Source organism: Vitis vinifera, chromosome 4 (genome assembly GCF_030704535.1).
Source record: "Vitis vinifera cultivar Pinot Noir 40024 chromosome 4, ASM3070453v1".
Lineage (NCBI taxonomy): Eukaryota > Viridiplantae > Streptophyta > Magnoliopsida > Vitales > Vitaceae > Vitis > Vitis vinifera.
In genome coordinates, this window is record NC_081808.1 from 4353437 (window position 1) to 4359645 (window position 6209).

At 31.1% G+C, this 6209-nt stretch overlaps 1 pseudogene; it reads right to left on the reverse strand.

Annotated features, from left to right (window-relative positions):
• Positions 1-586: 586 nt before the first annotated feature.
• LOC100243865 (uncharacterized) lies at positions 587-3212 on the reverse strand (annotated as a pseudogene).
• Between the last annotated feature and the right edge of the window lie 2997 nt (positions 3213-6209).

Sequence of the window (6209 nt, forward strand, 5' to 3'; positions counted from 1 at the left end):
GAAATGACCCGCCCCATTGTCATTCCTACTAATAATAATAATAACACGAATAATATCTAAACGACTGAAAGTAAATAGTTGAATATTTGAAATTAATAATTAATTTAGGAAATCGAATTTTTGAAGAATGGTTTTAAAAGACGTAAATTTTGAAGATGGGACTTAAAATTTGGAATGTAGAAAATTCATTGAGACCAACATAAATTAATTATATGAAAATTTGCGTATATGATGATTAGACATAACTAAAGTAAAGAAAATGAAATATAAATTATTTTAAGTTTTAAAAACAATATTCCATCCTAATAATTTATCTTTTAGTTGTGTTTAAGCTGAGTTAACATAATAGGTAAAAATAAAATAAGATAAAAATAAAAATGAATAAATAGATTAAATAATTACGAAGATTAGAGGTTTGAAAACTTATTTAGAATTGGAGCAGCCAAATGGGCTATCTTAAAATGGACATAGGCCATGAGAGTGATTGGCTTGAGGAGCAATGAGGCCCCCCATCAACATGCTTGGGCTGGGCTCCAAACTCAAGCCCAAGGCACCCATCTTTTCACAACCTACCCCTCGCCTAGCTTCAACACCCTCGCCACCTCTCCGTGGCGGCAGCGGCCGACACCACCACGTCGAAATAATTGTCAGAGAATGGCAGCCGATGCGCGTCGCCTTCTCGGCACGTCTACGTACTCCTGCACCCCCTCGATCCCAGCGGTGCGGAGCGTGGAAACCGTGGTCTTCCGATGGTTCAGGCCCACGACGTGTCCCGAGCTTCCCTCCTTTCTCAGCTACATGGCGACGACACTGAGGAGGATGTCATGGCCGTAGCCGACATCGAGGGCGTACTCCACTGTTGACCAGTTGTTGACTGCGCTGACCATGCCCTGGGCCATGCCCCAATGGAGACCGACGGAGGAGTAGAACATGTTGCCGACGGCAAAGAAGAGGCAGACAGTAGAGATGGTCGTGACGGAGCTGGTGAATCCGGTCGCGAAGCAGGCGGCTCCGATAGGGAGTGCGAGTGATCCAAAGAAGTAGCAGATTGGGTTGAAGTAGAGTGGCGGTCACGGAGGTCGTTCCAGCGAGAACGTAGAAGGACGCGAGGGGTTGCGGATGGTGGTCATGCATGGGGTGATTAAAAATATGAGTGAGGGTTTCAATGGGTATTTGAAAGAGAAAAGACATCGTGCCCTCATGAGGCTCCATGCAAGAGAGAAAGTTGGATGAAGAATGAATGGAGGGAACATGAGAATGGTGGAGGATGCTTGATTCCAGCAAGCGAGAGTGAAGAATGGGTATGACTGGCACGAATGGTAGAAAGATGGTGAAACGAAGCTGGTTTGATGAGTCTCGGGATGAATATGATAAATGATGGAGAAAATGGGTTAGTAGGGGTGTGAGTGAGGCGCATGGGGATATAATGAGTACATAGGCAGAAATGCATCATGGACGGTCCTCCATGCATCACCTCTTTGCCTAACAGCTGCCTTTTCAAGAACCATGTCCAAAGCTAGCTCGCCCTGCCAACTTTTGCAAGAGTTTTCTTATCCAAGTCGTGGTATCTAGACTGATCCAGATTACGTTCGTCATACAAGCGCAGAAGTCACTTCTAATGATAGTTTGCAGCAGAACTAGGCAAATTTTGTGGGCGGGTATACTTAAAACTTGCTCTAAATTACCATCACAATTGCTTTGCCAAAAGAGCAGTAGGCTTGGCATAACAGAAAACAAAATGTACATGTGGTCTTCAAATGTCAAAGGAGTCCACAAGTGACTAGAAACAGGGGAAAGCAGTTCAAAAACGGGAAAACAAAACAGACTAAAACCATACATGGACCAAGAGAACCGGTTGAGAGGATCTTCTGATTCTTTTTAGCTCGCTGCCCCCCTTCGTCTCCTGTCCTGCTTCTTCCTGTTTCTATCTTCCTTGGCAAGCCACTACTTGCTTTCCTGTTCATTCCTCAGCAAAGCATGGCGTTTTTCAACCACCAGCATGGCCGCCATCTCCCTCTTTCTGCTACCTGTTCGATGCAGCTAGTTTCATACCAAAAAGGGTCCCCCACACTTCAAAAAAATATAATGACAATGAAAAAAAAGTAGCAGCTCTCCCCCTCGGTCCTCACCACAACAGGGGTCTACAGTAACAACTCTTAACTTTTCAAAAAATTAAATTTTCACCGTAAAAACGAGTCTTACCGTCGAGTAGGAACGCATATGAAAAATGCGAGTCTGCAAGCATGCTCTATCTAAAATAATAAATTATTGAGAAAATTATCGAAAAGGTGGATCGAGCATGATAAGAACCCTAAAGGTCACCTATTTATTGAATTCCCATAGGAAACCTAATTCATGAGAGGATAATTGTACCCTTTGATTCACATTTTTCTAGTTATTCCATACAAATATGAAAAAAAAAATAAAGAAAAAGTAATAAGATGGTTTGCTTATTTGGATTTTTAAAAAAGATTAGAATAGTGAGAACATTAACACAAGGAATAGCCTCATCAAAACCCTACATTCGAATCTTTTGGACCTTTTACTCATTTTGTCATTGTCATGGTCTTAATGATATGGAAAGTTTGAGATGACTCTTTGTAAAAAACATGCTAATTTTTTTCTCTTTTATTTTTGTCTAAGGAATCCCCTTTGTAGTGATTTCAATTAAAAGGATTTCATTTTGAACATCTAAAAAATCCCCTTTTCTTAAGATCATTTGCAAAAACAGACTAATTAGGTTTAAAAATGAATACCCTAAGGTCTCCGTGGATGTTCATTTAAAATGAAACAACATCACATCCATTTTAACGATAGACCAACATCTTTGTTTAAAGTTTCAAACATTCCAAAAACCGTATAAAAAAAAATATGAATAAGCCTAATTCCATTTTGTCTGATTTCTTCAAAAACAAGCAAAAATGAGGTAGGGATGTTTTAATCATGTTTAATAAGATTTCTTTAAACAATATAACATCTTTGTTTATCATACTCAAACAACACGAAAATAAAAATTAAAATTAAAAAATGAAATCAAATAATAAAATTAATTAATTGGTTAAAAACGATGAAATAATCTTTATATTTGTAAATTTATCCTCTCTCATGTTTTATTTGAAGAGTAACCATTTTAACATAAATGTTCTTAACTATTTCAAGTACTTTCAGTATATTTTTTTTTTAAATGTTATTTTTATTAAAAAAAACAATGAAAGTATTTTTGTTAAAATGAGGCCAAAAAAAAAAAAATGAAGTGTTAGATTTCCAAAATTGGGTTTCCAATGACCTTTTGAATCAAATAACATTAAATTAATTAATTGGTATGCACATTAACCATAATAACCATAATAAATCAACACAAAATATGCACATTGACTTGTATGACATAATACACTTAAAATATGGAGAAATGTGCTCAATGAGATTGTTTAGCAAATGAATAAATATGTTTAGTGAAATCATTAAGCCAATGTTGAAGTGTCGAATTTGTCTACTTAAGCCATGAAAAATAACAAAAAAAACCTTATGCCCACACAACCTAAAAAGAAAAATTCTCAAATTAGATATAATAAGATTTTATTTGGTTCAAGAATAATTTCTTTGTTCCAAAACATTAAAAAAATAGGAAAACACATTTGACAACTAAAAATTATAAAACAATTTTTATTCTTAAAAACTAAAAATATAGTTTCAAATAACATCTTTTGTGACCTATTTAATAATTGTTTTCGAAAATAGTTCTAAAAACAATTTTTGAAATTTCTTTTATGTTTTATAAAATAAAAATTTATTTAGGAACTTGAAATGTTTTTTTATCTATTTTTTATATTTTTAAATATATTTTAAAAATGATTTTTTATATAGTGCTTTATTTTTAATCATTTCCACATTTGTATAATTATTTTTTAAAAATAGCCCTCATAAAACAATTGAAAACAACTTTTTCTGTTTTTAAGAACAAAAAATTGTTTTTAATTTTTTATTAATCAATCGTGTTTTTTGTTTCAAATAATGGAAAATCATTTTTGAAAACGATTACCGAATAGAAAAAGTTGTTTTCAATTGTTTTCACTTGTTTTGTGAAGATTGTTTTAAAAAATAATTATACATATATGAATAATAATTCAAAAAAAGTATCACATATAAAATTTATTTCTAAAATATATAAAATAAGTTAAAAGTATTTCGAATAGTAAAATATACTTTTATTCTATAAAATATCAAAGAACAATTTCGAAAAACTATTTTTCAAGAGCATTGTCAAACAAAAACTAAATCAATGCGAGAAACTAGTACAGAGACTGTGAGAGAGAAGTCATTCACCTTATCGTCAGGTTTCAAACTAAGCTAATAAGAATTTATACGGGTTAGAAAAAAAAAAAAAAAAAAAAAGGCACAAGATAGAGGGGACATGAAGCCATTTGATGCAAACTTTGAGATTTCTTTTAATTTTGCTCCATTCTTCAAATATAAAAGCTTTTGAGGCAAGAGAGGCTTCAATCATGTTTTGATCATATTTCAGTTCATCAAAACATTTTTATTTATTTTTGAAGTAGTTTGAATTTTAAAATTTTTGAAAGCGATGTTTAACAAATTTATATTTTTGGTACAATATATTATATTTTTATGTAGAAGTTTTTTATCCCAAAAACACAAAAAGGGCAAATGTATCCAAATAGACGCTTACTTTTCAAAATTAAAAACGAAATTAAAATTTAATGAAGATTAATTTACTTTAGTTTGAAATTATATAATTAAAATTAGTAACTAGAAAAAAAAAAAAAAAAAAAAGGAAACCCAGTGGGGGCATGCATGGCTGTCGCCAAGGTTTGAATATGGGTTTTTAATTTGATTCTCAAAAGCTGAAAAGTGTTTTTTTTTTTCTCTTTTTTCCTCCATTGTGGTCCACGGCTAATGTTTCTTTTGTTTCAGGCAAGAGAATGAAGGCTTGACACCGTGTTTGTCTTGGTCAAAGAACACAACTGCCCACTTGCGAAGAAAGAATTAGAATTTATTTTCAATATTTGTATGCAATTTCACATAATTAGTTTTGTAATAAGTATTTATTTAAGCATTCCAAATTAATAATTTAAAGTGATTTAATAATTAAATTTAAGTCATTAAATAAATTAAGTATATTTGGTAAACTAACGTAATAGTATAACTTAAAGTCAAAAACAATTTTATATAATAAGTAAAGATAATTAATTCATTCTTAAGTTCACATTTTTATATTATCTTTTTGTCTCTATTTATCATAATTACCTTCATAATCTTCTTTACTACTTCACGGTCTTTATTATTACTCGACTTCATTTCCCTTAGTTATGACTTATAAGAATAAATATGTCAATTTGATTACTTATAATAATATTTAAATTAATTTTATCAAATAACATTAATGCTCAAAGTAAGAATTAAATAATAAGTTTTAAGTTAACAACTTAAATATAATTTAATTTAAAATCAATTTAAATTATTAAATAATAAGTATTAAGTTTTATCACATACTCGCTCAAAACTTTTAAATAAAATTAGTAAAAACTTTTATTATATATATATATATATATATATATATATATATTGTGATTTACGCGAAACCAAAATGATGTTAATTTTCATAAATCAATCCTTGAAATAGATTTTCCAAAGAAAAATGTTTTGGAAGTTAATAAATGGTATATGTAATTTTTCGTTAATATAAGATAAGTTGTAATAAATTTTAAGGCATTATTTCATAAGTATTTTCTCAAACTTCTTCCATTTGCATAGGAATACTCTTCATTAAATAAATATATATATCATTGTGATTTTTTTTTTTTTAAATAGACTTAAACGGGTGTGTAGACTCCAAAATTTGTCCCAATTTTATTTTTACATTAATTTTGAGCTCAATTTTGTTCTTAGATTTTAAATTCCAATTCCATGTGTTATTTTTGCCCACTCACCATTTAATAGCTTTTATTATTTTATTTTATTTTATTTTATCACTATTACTTTTTATTATTATTATTATTATTATTATTATTATTATATTTTCATTTATTTTTCTTTTTCTTTTATCTCTCCTCTCTCATCTCTCTTCATACTCTCCAACCACCCCACTAACTCCTCTCTTCTCCCATACCCCTCACCATCGGCTACCATCTCATCTTTTTTTTTTCTTTTCCTTTTTCTTCTCACCTATTCCCATTTTTTTTCCCTCTCGT